Raw genomic sequence first — 13,758 nt, forward strand, 5'->3', positions numbered from 1 at the left:
GTGTGTCCGACCTTGGTTGTCGCCCTTCTCTGAAAGCCAGCAGGGGGTGCCGGACTAGATGGCCCATTGGGTCAAAGTTTTACTCCAGGCCCTTTTTCGGGTAAGGCCGAGCCGACGAAATTCTTGAGAATGTCGCGTTCGGTATGCACAATATATTTTCTACATGTAACCGGCAAGAAACTTTGTCAGAGAGCAGGAACCTGTGATTGACATACCCCGCCGCAATGCTGAGGATTGGTTTTCAGACGCGGGCTACCAGACAACAAAAGTAGGCAGGTGGCCGCAGACACTCCAGTGAGGACAAACGCAGGGAAAATGCTGTGCAGATTCAACGTGTATTTCGCAGCTCTTTGCAATACGGCAACGTTCCCACTCTGTCATGTTTGTCTGCTAATCAAATCAGAGGTGCAAATCTCACTCTGTGTCACTCTACGTTGCACGCCGCACTTTTGCCCCAGTTGTCATGGCTGACATGCAGCCATCTGAGACGGGCAGACTGAGGAGGCTGCTGCATTTCTTCTGAGTAATTGGCATTCCACAAAGCAGAGAGAAGGGTGCACCGTTCCCAGCGGCACTGCAATGCCGGGTCGATGCGTGGAGTGAACGGAGCAAGCCCCTTTTTCAACTCCAAGTGCAAAAAATCCTTTTAATATGTTGTCCCCTTATAGAGGGCGTATCAGATATTAAACTGATAAGAACAGATACTACACTTGATCTTAGCCAAAAGGCCGAGAAGCGATGAACCCTTGCTGTTTGCTGCCCCGCCCCACCTCCTGCACAGTTCTGGCTCGTCGTGGTGCAGTCGTTTCAAACGACCGCAAGAACGACTGCCGCTTGGCAGCTCCGCCCAGGAGCTCCTTGGTAAGTAGGTAAGTAAGTAAGTAAGTAAGTAAGTAAGTGAGCTTTTGTTCATACAGCACTTTTTAAAACACACAGTCACAACGTGCTTTACAGACACATACACGTGCAAAATCGAAACAGATGGATTAATAAAACAGACAAACACCACACAGAGAGAAATCAACCAAAATGAAATAAAACAGGACACGGGAAGAAGAAGGGAGGTATGTAGAAAGGCTTGCGGACGTCAATGGCCTTTGAGGCGTCTTTGAGGGAGGGACGCCCCACAACAGGGTTAATGTGGGACCTACGGCTAGTTCTGGTTAGAAGTCTAGCTGCTGTATTTTGGATTAACTGTAAACGTTTTAAAGAAGACTGACCGAGGCAGGTGTAGAGGGAGTTACAGTAGCCTAACCGGGAGAAAATGAACGCGTGGATTCATTGTTCAAGAACAACGGGGGACAATATAGGCCTTATTTTTGCAATATTTCTTAACTGAGGAAAACAGGACTGGACAAGCTCATTAACGGGACGGTCAAGCGTCGTATACTGGTCGAAGGTGATACCTTTAGAAGACCTTTGGCCGTGGACTTAAACGTTGGGGTGAAGCGGGCCAATGAACTGAGTAGCAGCGGTGACAAGGATCGGTGCTCCCACGCATCTTGTTATGGACAGCTGTTTTTGCTTTTCACAAACACACGAGGCTCTGCCAAACTGCAAAGCCTGCCAAAAATAGATTTAACTCGTGGGTGTTCCTCTCCACGGAAGTCTTTAGTAAAAGGCGAAAGACTTGTACGTTATGAAGAGAAACCAGAGTAAGTACGGCCCGCTCCTCGACAGCAGCCCAAGGAGCCCAGTCGTCCCAGCCACAACCTTCACGGTGAGCCTCACTCGCCTCCCGGGCCACACCCATTCCCCTACCCCGCGCTGCGCTTCAGGGAGTTTTGGGCGCCGGGATTGCTCGTCTGTCACGTCGTTGCCACTAGACCTTCTGGGGCCTGTACTACGAAGCAGGTTCTGCATGCCGGGGACATATTTTCCTTAGCTGGCCTCCCCGAGCCTAACATCGGCCACCCAGATAACCAGTACTAGGAAGCTGCCTAGCCACGAGGTCAAACGCGACAAAGAAGACCAGGAAATGCAGCCAAAGTACTACCGTCCCCCTCAGGCGCTCGAGAGGAGCAGGAGACATCAGAAGCGGATCAAAATGTGGAAACGCTTCACGATTTTGCGTGTCATCCTTTCGCAGGGGCCATGCTAATCTTTTCTGTATCGAATCCAATTTTTCATACGTGCTGCCGTAGCAAGCACACAAGTCCTCAGGCGCTGCTTCCCCTTTACTACCCCGTGGGCAGAATGGCCCCTTGACCGCGGTGCAGTCTGGAGGACTTGTGAAAATCACAAAGTGGGTAAGGCCAGAAATGGCCTCATGCCAAATGAGGGGGCCACGCACAATTTGTCTGTCACGCAGGAGGCTTCATTTGGGCCCCAAAGCTAAGCATCCACTCCTATCACGCATGACAGGAAGCCACACTGCGCAGAGTTCTTCATGCCAAACCTCTTAAAAAATTGGTGATATCGTGCTACACAAACAAAATCGACAGGCTGAGCACTTGGCGTGTGTCCGACCTTGGTTGTCGCCCTTCTCTGAAAGCCAGCAGGGGGTGCCGGACTAGATGGCCCATTGGGTCAAAGTTTTACTCCAGGCCCTTTTTCGGGTAAGGCCGAGCCGACGAAATTCTTGAGAATGTCGCGTTCGGTATGCACAATATATTTTCTACATGTAACCGGCAAGAAACTTTGTCAGAGAGCAGGAACCTGTGATTGACATACCCCGCCGCAATGCTGAGGATTGGTTTTCAGACGCGGGCTACCAGACAACAAAAGTAGGCAGGTGGCCGCAGACACTCCAGTGAGGACAAACGCAGGGAAAATGCTGTGCAGATTCAACGTGTATTTCGCAGCTCTTTGCAATACGGCAACGTTCCCACTCTGTCATGTTTGTCTGCTAATCAAATCAGAGGTGCAAATCTCACTCTGTGTCACTCTACGTTGCACGCCGCACTTTTGCCCCAGTTGTCATGGCTGACATGCAGCCATCTGAGACGGGCAGACTGAGGAGGCTGCTGCATTTCTTCTGAGTAATTGGCATTCCACAAAGCAGAGAGAAGGGTGCACCGTTCCCAGCGGCACTGCAATGCCGGGTCGATGCGTGGAGTGAACGGAGCAAGCCCCTTTTTCAACTCCGAGTGCAAAAAAATCCTTTTAATATGTTGTCCCCTTATAGAGGACGTATCAGATATTAAACTGATAAGAACAGATACTACACTTGATCTTAGCCAAAAGGCCGAGAAGCGATGAACCCTTGCTGTTTGCTGCCCCGCCCCACCTCCTGCACAGTTCTGGCTCGTCGTGGTGCAGTCGTTTCAAACGACCGCAAGAACGACTGCCGCTTGGCAGCTCCGCCCAGGAGCTCCTTGGTAAGTAGGTAAGTAAGTAAGTAAATAAGTAAGTAAGTGAGCTTTTGTTCATACAGCACTTTTTAAAACACACAGTCACAACGTGCTTTACAGACACATACACGTGCAAAATCGAAACAGATGGATTAATAAAACAGACAAACACCACACAGAGAGAAATCAACCAAAATGAAATAAAACAGGACACGGGAAGAAGAAGGGAGGTATGTAGAAAGGCTTGCGGACGTCAATGGCCTTTGAGGCGTCTTTGAGGGAGGGACGCCCCACAACAGGGTTAATGTGGGACCTACGGCTAGTTCTGGTTAGAAGTCTAGCTGCTGTATTTTGGATTAACTGTAAACGTTTTAAAGAAGACTGACCGAGGCAGGTGTAGAGGGAGTTACAGTAGCCTAACCGGGAGAAAATGAACGCGTGGATTCATTGTTCAAGAACAACGGGGGACAATATAGGCCTTATTTTTGCAATATTTCTTAACTGAGGAAAACAGGACTGGACAAGCTCATTAACGGGACGGTCAAGCGTCGTATACTGGTCGAAGGTGATACCTTTAGAAGACCTTTGGCCGTGGACTTAAACGTTGGGGTGAAGCGGGCCAATGAATTGAGTAGCAGCGGTGACAAGGATCGGTGCTCCCACGCATCTTGTTATGGACAGCTGTTTTTGCTTTTCACAAACACACGAGGCTCTGCCAAACTGCAAAGCCTGCCAAAAATAGATTTAACTCGTGGGTGTTCCTCTCCACGGAAGTCTTTAGTAAAAGGCGAAAGACTTGTACGTTATGAAGAGAAACCAGAGTAAGTACGGCCCGCTCCTCGACAGCAGCCCAAGGAGCCCAGTCGTCCCAGCCACAACCTTCACGGTGAGCCTCACTCGCCTCCCGGGCCACACCCATTCCCCTACCCCGCGCTGCGCTTCAGGGAGTTTTGGGCGCCGGGATTGCTCGTCTGTCACGTCGTTGCCACTAGACCTTCTGGGGCCTGTACTACGAAGCAGGTTCTGCATGCCGGGGACATATTTTCCTTAGCTGGCCTCCCCGAGCCTAACATCGGCCACCCAGATAACCAGTACTAGGAAGCTGCCTAGCCACGAGGTCAAACGCGACAAAGAAGACCAGGAAATGCAGCCAAAGTACTACCGCCCCCCTCAGGCGCTCGAGAGGAGCAGGAGACATCAGAAGCGGATCAAAATGTGGAAACGCTTCACGATTTTGCGTGTCATCCTTTCGCAGGGGCCATGCTAATCTTCTCTGTATCGAATCCAATTTTTCATACGTGCTGCCGTAGCAAGCACACAAGTCCTCAGGCGCTGCTTCCCCTTTACTACCCCGTGGGCAGAATGGCCCCTTGACCGCGGTGCAGTCTGGAGGACTTGTGAAAATCACAAAGTGGGTAAGGCCAGAAATGGCCTCATGCCAAATGAGGGGGCCACGCACAATTTGTCTGTCACGCAGGAGGCTTCATTTGGGCCCCAAAGCTAAGCATCCACTCCTATCACGCATGACAGGAAGCCACACTGCGCAGAGTTCTTCATGCCAAACCTCTTAAAAAATTGGTGATATCGTGCTACACAAACAAAATCGACAGGCTGAGCACTTGGCGTGTGTCCGACCTTGGTTGTCGCCCTTCTCTGAAAGCCAGCAGGGGGTGCCGGACTAGATGGCCCATTGGGTCAAAGTTTTACTCCAGGCCCTTTTTCGGGTAAGGCCGAGCCGACGAAATTCTTGAGAATGTCGCGTTCGGTATGCACAATATATTTTCTACATGTAACCGGCAAGAAACTTTGTCAGAGAGCAGGAACCTGTGATTGACATACCCCGCCGCAATGCTGAGGATTGGTTTTCAGACGCGGGCTACCAGACAACAAAAGTAGGCAGGTGGCCGCAGACACTCCAGTGAGGACAAACGCAGGGAAAATGCTGTGCAGATTCGACGTGTATTTCGCAGCTCTTTGCAATACGGCAACGTTCCCACTCTGTCATGTTTGTCTGCTAATCAAATCAGAGGTGCAAATCTCACTCTGTGTCACTCTACGTTGCACGCCGCACTTTTGCCCCAGTTGTCATGGCTGACATGCAGCCATCTGAGACGGGCAGACTGAGGAGGCTGCTGCATTTCTTCTGAGTAATTGGCATTCCACAAAGCAGAGAGAAGGGTGCACCGTTCCCAGCGGCACTGCAATGCCGGGTCGATGCGTGGAGTGAACGGAGCAAGCCCCTTTTTCAACTCCAAGTGCAAAAAATCCTTTTAATATGTTGTCCCCTTATAGAGGACGTATCAGATATTAAACTGATAAGAACAGATACTACACTTGATCTTAGCCAAAAGGCCGAGAAGCGATGAACCCTTGCTGTTTGCTGCCCCGCCCCACCTCCTGCACAGTTCTGGCTCGTCGTGGTGCAGTCGTTTCAAACGACCGCAAGAACGACTGCCGCTTGGCAGCTCCGCCCAGGAGCTCCTTGGTAAGTAGGTAAGTAAGTAAGTAAGTAAGTAAGTAAGTGAGCTTTTGTTCATACAGCACTTTTTAAAACACACAGTCACAACGTGCTTTACAGACACATACACGTGCAAAATCGAAACAGATGGATTAATAAAACAGACAAACACCACACAGAGAGAAATCAACCAAAATGAAATAAAACAGGACACGGGAAGAAGAAGGGAGGTATGTAGAAAGGCTTGCGGACGTCAATGGCCTTTGAGGCGTCTTTGAGGGAGGGACGCCCCACAACAGGGTTAATGTGGGACCTACGGCTAGTTCTGGTTAGAAGTCTAGCTGCTGTATTTTGGATTAACTGTAAACGTTTTAAAGAAGACTGACCGAGGCAGGTGTAGAGGGAGTTACAGTAGCCTAACCGGGAGAAAATGAACGCGTGGATTCATTGTTCAAGAACAACGGGGGACAATATAGGCCTTATTTTTGCAATATTTCTTAACTGAGGAAAACAGGACTGGACAAGCTCATTAACGGGACGGTCAAGCGTCGTATACTGGTCGAAGGTGATACCTTTAGAAGACCTTTGGCCGTGGACTTAAACGTTGGGGTGAAGCGGGCCAATGAACTGAGTAGCAGCGGTGACAAGGATCGGTGCTCCCACGCATCTTGTTATGGACAGCTGTTTTTGCTTTTCACAAACACACGAGGCTCTGCCAAACTGCAAAGCCTGCCAAAAATAGATTTAACTCGTGGGTGTTCCTCTCCACGGAAGTCTTTAGTAAAAGGCGAAAGACTTGTACGTTATGAAGAGAAACCAGAGTAAGTACGGCCCGCTCCTCGACAGCAGCCCAAGGAGCCCAGTCGTCCCAGCCACAACCTTCACGGTGAGCCTCACTCGCCTCCCGGGCCACACCCATTCCCCTACCCCGCGCTGCGCTTCAGGGAGTTTTGGGCGCCGGGATTGCTCGTCTGTCACGTCGTTGCCACTAGACCTTCTGGGGCCTGTACTACGAAGCAGGTTCTGCATGCCGGGGACATATTTTCCTTAGCTGGCCTCCCCGAGCCTAACATCGGCCACCCAGATAACCAGTACTAGGAAGCTGCCTAGCCACGAGGTCAAACGCGACAAAGAAGACCAGGAAATGCAGCCAAAGTACTACCGTCCCCCTCAGGCGCTCGAGAGGAGCAGGAGACATCAGAAGCGGATCAAAATGTGGAAACGCTTCACGATTTTGCGTGTCATCCTTTCGCAGGGGCCATGCTAATCTTCTCTGTATCGAATCCAATTTTTCATACGTGCTGCCGTAGCAAGCACACAAGTCCTCAGGCGCTGCTTCCCCTTTACTACCCCGTGGGCAGAATGGCCCCTTGACCGCGGTGCAGTCTGGAGGACTTGTGAAAATCACAAAGTGGGTAAGGCCAGAAATGGCCTCATGCCAAATGAGGGGGCCACGCACAATTTGTCTGTCACGCAGGAGGCTTCATTTGGGCCCCAAAGCTAAGCATCCACTCCTATCACGCATGACAGGAAGCCACACTGCGCAGAGTTCTTCATGCCAAACCTCTTAAAAAATTGGTGATATCATGCTACACAAACAAAATCGACAGGCTGAGCACTTGGCGTGTGTCCGACCTTGGTTGTCGCCCTTCTCTGAAAGCCAGCAGGGGGTGCCGGACTAGATGGCCCATTGGGTCAAAGTTTTACTCCAGGCCCTTTTTCGGGTAAGGCCGAGCCGACGAAATTCTTGAGAATGTCGCGTTCGGTATGCACAATATATTTTCTACATGTAACCGGCAAGAAACTTTGTCAGAGAGCAGGAACCTGTGATTGACATACCCCGCCGCAATGCTGAGGATTGGTTTTCAGACGCGGGCTACCAGACAACAAAAGTAGGCAGGTGGCCGCAGACACTCCAGTGAGGACAAACGCAGGGAAAATGCTGTGCAGATTCAACGTGTATTTCGCAGCTCTTTGCAATACGGCAACGTTCCCACTCTGTCATGTTTGTCTGCTAATCAAATCAGAGGTGCAAATCTCACTCTGTGTCACTCTACGTTGCACGCCGCACTTTTGCCCCAGTTGTCATGGCTGACATGCAGCCATCTGAGACGGGCAGACTGAGGAGGCTGCTGCATTTCTTCTGAGTAATTGGCATTCCACAAAGCAGAGAGAAGGGTGCACCATTCCCAGCGGCACTGCAATGCCGGGTCGATGCGTGGAGTGAACGGAGCAAGCCCCTTTTTCAACTCCAAGTGCAAAAAAATCCTTTTAACATGTTGTCCCCTTATAGAGGACGTATCAGATATTAAACTGATAAGAACAGATACTACACTTGATCTTAGCCAAAAGGCCGAGAAGCGATGAACCCTTGCTGTTTGCTGCCCCGCCCCACCTCCTGCACAGTTCTGGCTCGTCGTGGTGCAGTCGTTTCAAACGACCGCAAGAACGACTGCCGCTTGGCAGCTCCGCCCAGGAGCTCCTTGGTAAGTAGGTAAGTAAGTAAGTAAGTAAGTAAGTAAGTAAATAAGTAAGTAAGTGAGCTTTTGTTCATACAGCACTTTTTAAAACACACAGTCACAACGTGCTTTACAGACACATACACGTGCAAAATCGAAACAGATGGATTAATAAAACAGACAAACACCACACAGAGAGAAATCAACCAAAATGAAATAAAACAGGACACGGGAAGAAGAAGGGAGGTATGTAGAAAGGCTTGCGGACGTCAATGGCCTTTGAGGCGTCTTTGAGGGAGGGACGCCCCACAACAGGGTTAATGTGGGACCTACGGCTAGTTCTGGTTAGAAGTCTAGCTGCTGTATTTTGGATTAACTGTAAACGTTTTAAAGAAGACTGACCGAGGCAGGTGTAGAGGGAGTTACAGTAGCCTAACCGGGAGAAAATGAACGCGTGGATTCATTGTTCAAGAACAACGGGGGACAATATAGGCCTTATTTTTGCAATATTTCTTAACTGAGGAAAACAGGACTGGACAAGCTCATTAACGGGACGGTCAAGCGTCGTATACTGGTCGAAGGTGATACCTTTAGAAGACCTTTGGCCGTGGACTTAAACGTTGGGGTGAAGCGGGCCAATGAACTGAGTAGCAGCGGTGACAAGGATCGGTGCTCCCACGCATCTTGTTATGGACAGCTGTTTTTGCTTTTCACAAACACACGAGGCTCTGCCAAACTGCAAAGCCTGCCAAAAATAGATTTAACTCGTGGGTGTTCCTCTCCACGGAAGTCTTTAGTAAAAGGCGAAAGACTTGTACGTTATGAAGAGAAACCAGAGTAAGTACGGCCCGCTCCTCGACAGCAGCCCAAGGAGCCCAGTCGTCCCAGCCACAACCTTCACGGTGAGCCTCACTCGCCTCCCGGGCCACACCCATTCCCCTACCCCGCGCTGCGCTTCAGGGAGTTTTGGGCGCCGGGATTGCTCGTCTGTCACGTCGTTGCCACTAGACCTTCTGGGGCCTGTACTACGAAGCAGGTTCTGCATGCCGGGGACATATTTTCCTTAGCTGGCCTCCCCGAGCCTAACATCGGCCACCCAGATAACCAGTACTAGGAAGCTGCCTAGCCACGAGGTCAAACGCGACAAAGAAGACCAGGAAATGCAGCCAAAGTACTACCGCCCCCCTCAGGCGCTCGAGAGGAGCAGGAGACATCAGAAGCGGATCAAAATGTGGAAACGCTTCACGATTTTGCGTGTCATCCTTTCGCAGGGGCCATGCTAATCTTCTCTGTATCGAATCCAATTTTTCATACGTGCTGCCGTAGCAAGCACACAAGTCCTCAGGCGCTGCTTCCCTTTTACTACCCCGTGGGCAGAATGGCCCCTTGACCGCGGTGCAGTCTGGAGGACTTGTGAAAATCACAAAGTGGGTAAGGCCAGAAATGGCCTCATGCCAAATGAGGGGGCCACGCACAATTTGTCTGTCACGCAGGAGGCTTCATTTGGGCCCCAAAGCTAAGCATCCACTCCTATCACGCATGACAGGAAGCCACACTGCGCAGAGTTCTTCATGCCAAACCTCTTAAAAAATTGGTGATATCGTGCTACACAAACAAAATCGACAGGCTGAGCACTTGGCGTGTGTCCGACCTTGGTTGTCGCCCTTCTCTGAAAGCCAGCAGGGGGTGCCGGACTAGATGGCCCATTGGGTCAAAGTTTTACTCCAGGCCATTTTTCGGGTAAGGCCGAGCCGACGACATTCTTGAGAATGTCGCGTTCGGTATGCACAATATATTTTCTACATGTAACCGGCAAGAAACTTTGTCAGAGAGCAGGAACCTGTGATTGACATACCCCGCCGCAATGCTGAGGATTGGTTTTCAGACGCGGGCTACCAGACAACAAAAGTAGGCAGGTGGCCGCAGACACTCCAGTGAGGACAAACGCAGGGAAAATGCTGTGCAGATTCGACGTGTATTTCGCAGCTCTTTGCAATACGGCAACGTTCCCACTCTGTCATGTTTGTCTGCTAATCAAATCAGAGGTGCAAATCTCACTCTGTGTCACTCTACGTTGCACGCCGCACTTTTGCCCCAGTTGTCATGGCTGACATGCAGCCATCTGAGACGGGCAGACTGAGGAGGCTGCTGCATTTCTTCTGAGTAATTGGCATTCCACAAAGCAGAGAGAAGGGTGCACCGTTCCCAGCGGCACTGCAATGCCGGGTCGATGCGTGGAGTGAACGGAGCAAGCCCCTTTTTCAACTCCAAGTGCAAAAAATCCTTTTAATATGTTGTCCCCTTATAGAGGGCGTATCAGATATTAAACTGATAAGAACAGATACTACACTTGATCTTAGCCAAAAGGCCGAGAAGCGATGAACCCTTGCTGTTTGCTGCCCCGCCCCACCTCCTGCACAGTTCTGGCTCGTCGTGGTGCAGTCGTTTCAAACGACCGCAAGAACGACTGCCGCTTGGCAGCTCCGCCCAGGAGCTCCTTGGTAAGTAGGTAAGTAAGTAAGTAAGTAAGTAAGTAAGTAAATAAGTAAGTAAGTGAGCTTTTGTTCATACAGCACTTTTTAAAACACACAGTCACAACGTGCTTTACAGACACATACACGTGCAAAATCGAAACAGATGGATTAATAAAACAGACAAACACCACACAGAGAGAAATCAACCAAAATGAAATAAAACAGGACACGGGAAGAAGAAGGGAGGTATGTAGAAAGGCTTGCGGACGTCAATGGCCTTTGAGGCGTCTTTGAGGGAGGGACGCCCCACAACAGGGTTAATGTGGGACCTACGGCTAGTTCTGGTTAGAAGTCTAGCTGCTGTATTTTGGATTAACTGTAAACGTTTTAAAGAAGACTGACCGAGGCAGGTGTAGAGGGAGTTACAGTAGCCTAACCGGGAGAAAATGAACGCGTGGATTCATTGTTCAAGAACAACGGGGGACAATATAGGCCTTATTTTTGCAATATTTCTTAACTGAGGAAAACAGGACTGGACAAGCTCATTAACGGGACGGTCAAGCGTCGTATACTGGTCGAAGGTGATACCTTTAGAAGACCTTTGGCCGTGGACTTAAACGTTGGGGTGAAGCGGGCCAATGAACTGAGTAGCAGCGGTGACAAGGATCGGTGCTCCCACGCATCTTGTTATGGACAGCTGTTTTTGCTTTTCACAAACACACGAGGCTCTGCCAAACTGCAAAGCCTGCCAAAAATAGATTTAACTCGTGGGTGTTCCTCTCCACGGAAGTCTTTAGTAAAAGGCGAAAGACTTGTACGTTATGAAGAGAAACCAGAGTAAGTACGGCCCGCTCCTCGACAGCAGCCCAAGGAGCCCAGTCGTCCCAGCCACAACCTTCACGGTGAGCCTCACTCGCCTCCCGGGCCACACCCATTCCCCTACCCCGCGCTGCGCTTCAGGGAGTTTTGGGCGCCGGGATTGCTCGTCTGTCACGTCGTTGCCACTAGACCTTCTGGGGCCTGTACTACGAAGCAGGTTCTGCATGCCGGGGACATATTTTCCTTAGCTGGCCTCCCCGAGCCTAACATCGGCCACCCAGATAACCAGTACTAGGAAGCTGCCTAGCCACGAGGTCAAACGCGACAAAGAAGACCAGGAAATGCAGCCAAAGTACTACCGCCCCCCTCAGGCGCTCGAGAGGAGCAGGAGACATCAGAAGCGGATCAAAATGTGGAAACGCTTCACGATTTTGCGTGTCATCCTTTCGCAGGGGCCATGCTAATCTTCTCTGTATCGAATCCAATTTTTCATACGTGCTGCCGTAGCAAGCACACAAGTCCTCAGGCGCTGCTTCCCTTTTACTACCCCGTGGGCAGAATGGCCCCTTGACCGCGGTGCAGTCTGGAGGACTTGTAAAAATCACAAAGTGGGTAAGGCCAGAAATGGCCTCATGCCAAATGAGGGGGCCACGCACAATTTGTCTGTCACGCAGGAGGCTTCATTTGGGCCCCAAAGCTAAGCATCCACTCCTATCACGCATGACAGGAAGCCACACTGCGCAGAGTTCTTCATGCCAAACCTCTTAAAAAATTGGTGATATCGTGCTACACAAACAAAATCGACAGGCTGAGCACTTGGCGTGTGTCCGACCTTGGTTGTCGCCCTTCTCTGAAAGCCAGCAGGGGGTGCCGGACTAGATGGCCCATTGGGTCAAAGTTTTACTCCAGGCCATTTTTCGGGTAAGGCCGAGCCGACGACATTCTTGAGAATGTTGCGTTCGGTATGCACAATATATTTTCTACATGTAACCGGCAAGAAACTTTGTCAGAGAGCAGGAACCTGTGATTGACATACCCCGCCGCAATGCTGAGGATTGGTTTTCAGACGCGGGCTACCAGACAACAAAAGTAGGCAGGTGGCCGCAGACACTCCAGTGAGGACAAACGCAGGGAAAATGCTGTGCAGATTCGACGTGTATTTCGCAGCTCTTTGCAATACGGCAACGTTCCCACTCTGTCATGTTTGTCTGCTAATCAAATCAGAGGTGCAAATCTCACTCTGTGTCACTCTACGTTGCACGCCGCACTTTTGCCCCAGTTGTCATGGCTGACATGCAGCCATCTGAGACGGGCAGACTGAGGAGGCTGCTGCATTTCTTCTGAGTAATTGGCATTCCACAAAGCAGAGAGAAGGGTGCACCGTTCCCAGCGGCACTGCAATGCCGGGTCGATGCGTGGAGTGAACGGAGCAAGCCCCTTTTTCAACTCCAAGTGCAAAAAATCCTTTTAATATGTTGTCCCCTTATAGAGGGCGTATCAGATATTAAACTGATAAGAACAGATACTACACTTGATCTTAGCCAAAAGGCCGAGAAGCGATGAACCCTTGCTGTTTGCTGCCCCGCCCCACCTCCTGCACAGTTCTGGCTCGTCGTGGTGCAGTCGTTTCAAACGACCGCAAGAACGACTGCCGCTTGGCAGCTCCGCCCAGGAGCTCCTTGGTAAGTAGGTAAGTAAGTAAGTAAGTAAGTAAGTAAGTGAGCTTTTGTTCATACAGCACTTTTTAAAACACACAGTCACAACGTGCTTTACAGACACATACACGTGCAAAATCGAAACAGATGGATTAATAAAACAGACAAACACCACACAGAGAGAAATCAACCAAAATGAAATAAAACAGGACACGGGAAGAAGAAGGGAGGTATGTAGAAAGGCTTGCGGACGTCAATGGCCTTTGAGGCGTCTTTGAGGGAGGGACGCCCCACAACAGGGTTAATGTGGGACCTACGGCTAGTTCTGGTTAGAAGTCTAGCTGCTGTATTTTGGATTAACTGTAAACGTTTTAAAGAAGACTGACCGAGGCAGGTGTAGAGGGAGTTACAGTAGCCTAACCGGGAGAAAATGAACGCGTGGATTCATTGTTCAAGAACAACGGGGGACAATATAGGCCTTATTTTTGCAATATTTCTTAACTGAGGAAAACAGGACTGGACAAGCTCATTAACGGGACGGTCAAGCGTCGTATACTGGTCGAAGGTGATACCTTTAGAAGACCTTTGGCCGTGGACTTA

The 13,758-nt window shown here is 50.2% G+C and overlaps 16 non-coding genes across 16 annotated transcripts; all 16 read right to left on the reverse strand.

Annotated features, from left to right (window-relative positions):
* Positions 1–549: 549 nt before the first annotated feature.
* Positions 550–740, reverse strand: LOC137190029 (U2 spliceosomal RNA). The gene has a single exon (XR_010929867.1). It is a non-coding gene; the product is annotated as a U2 spliceosomal RNA (small nuclear RNA).
* An 803-nt stretch (positions 741–1,543) lies between these two features.
* Positions 1,544–1,659, reverse strand: LOC137190145 (U5 spliceosomal RNA). The gene has a single exon (XR_010929977.1). It is a non-coding gene; the product is annotated as a U5 spliceosomal RNA (small nuclear RNA).
* Positions 1,660–2,044: 385 nt separating this feature from the next.
* LOC137190391 (U6 spliceosomal RNA) lies at positions 2,045–2,151 on the reverse strand. Its single transcript, XR_010930217.1, has one exon. It is a non-coding gene; the product is annotated as a U6 spliceosomal RNA (small nuclear RNA).
* An 856-nt stretch (positions 2,152–3,007) lies between these two features.
* LOC137190028 (U2 spliceosomal RNA) lies at positions 3,008–3,199 on the reverse strand. The gene has a single exon (XR_010929866.1). It is a non-coding gene; the product is annotated as a U2 spliceosomal RNA (small nuclear RNA).
* Positions 3,200–4,002: 803 nt separating this feature from the next.
* On the reverse strand, positions 4,003–4,118 carry LOC137190146 (U5 spliceosomal RNA). Its single transcript, XR_010929978.1, has one exon. It is a non-coding gene; the product is annotated as a U5 spliceosomal RNA (small nuclear RNA).
* Positions 4,119–4,503: 385 nt separating this feature from the next.
* On the reverse strand, positions 4,504–4,610 carry LOC137190316 (U6 spliceosomal RNA). Its single transcript, XR_010930143.1, has one exon. It is a non-coding gene; the product is annotated as a U6 spliceosomal RNA (small nuclear RNA).
* Positions 4,611–5,466: 856 nt separating this feature from the next.
* Positions 5,467–5,657, reverse strand: LOC137189958 (U2 spliceosomal RNA). Its single transcript, XR_010929799.1, has one exon. It is a non-coding gene; the product is annotated as a U2 spliceosomal RNA (small nuclear RNA).
* An 803-nt stretch (positions 5,658–6,460) lies between these two features.
* On the reverse strand, positions 6,461–6,576 carry LOC137190147 (U5 spliceosomal RNA). The gene has a single exon (XR_010929979.1). It is a non-coding gene; the product is annotated as a U5 spliceosomal RNA (small nuclear RNA).
* A 385-nt stretch (positions 6,577–6,961) lies between these two features.
* On the reverse strand, positions 6,962–7,068 carry LOC137190317 (U6 spliceosomal RNA). Its single transcript, XR_010930144.1, has one exon. It is a non-coding gene; the product is annotated as a U6 spliceosomal RNA (small nuclear RNA).
* Positions 7,069–7,924: 856 nt separating this feature from the next.
* LOC137190097 (U2 spliceosomal RNA) lies at positions 7,925–8,116 on the reverse strand. Its single transcript, XR_010929935.1, has one exon. It is a non-coding gene; the product is annotated as a U2 spliceosomal RNA (small nuclear RNA).
* Positions 8,117–8,935: 819 nt separating this feature from the next.
* On the reverse strand, positions 8,936–9,051 carry LOC137190149 (U5 spliceosomal RNA). Its single transcript, XR_010929980.1, has one exon. It is a non-coding gene; the product is annotated as a U5 spliceosomal RNA (small nuclear RNA).
* A 385-nt stretch (positions 9,052–9,436) lies between these two features.
* On the reverse strand, positions 9,437–9,543 carry LOC137190318 (U6 spliceosomal RNA). Its single transcript, XR_010930145.1, has one exon. It is a non-coding gene; the product is annotated as a U6 spliceosomal RNA (small nuclear RNA).
* An 856-nt stretch (positions 9,544–10,399) lies between these two features.
* LOC137190030 (U2 spliceosomal RNA) lies at positions 10,400–10,590 on the reverse strand. Its single transcript, XR_010929868.1, has one exon. It is a non-coding gene; the product is annotated as a U2 spliceosomal RNA (small nuclear RNA).
* Positions 10,591–11,409: 819 nt separating this feature from the next.
* Positions 11,410–11,525, reverse strand: LOC137190151 (U5 spliceosomal RNA). Its single transcript, XR_010929982.1, has one exon. It is a non-coding gene; the product is annotated as a U5 spliceosomal RNA (small nuclear RNA).
* A 385-nt stretch (positions 11,526–11,910) lies between these two features.
* LOC137190319 (U6 spliceosomal RNA) lies at positions 11,911–12,017 on the reverse strand. The gene has a single exon (XR_010930146.1). It is a non-coding gene; the product is annotated as a U6 spliceosomal RNA (small nuclear RNA).
* Positions 12,018–12,873: 856 nt separating this feature from the next.
* Positions 12,874–13,064, reverse strand: LOC137190031 (U2 spliceosomal RNA). The gene has a single exon (XR_010929869.1). It is a non-coding gene; the product is annotated as a U2 spliceosomal RNA (small nuclear RNA).
* Between the last annotated feature and the right edge of the window lie 694 nt (positions 13,065–13,758).

Source organism: Thunnus thynnus, chromosome 9 (genome assembly GCF_963924715.1).
Source record: "Thunnus thynnus chromosome 9, fThuThy2.1, whole genome shotgun sequence".
Taxonomy (NCBI): Eukaryota; Metazoa; Chordata; class Actinopteri; order Scombriformes; family Scombridae; genus Thunnus; species Thunnus thynnus.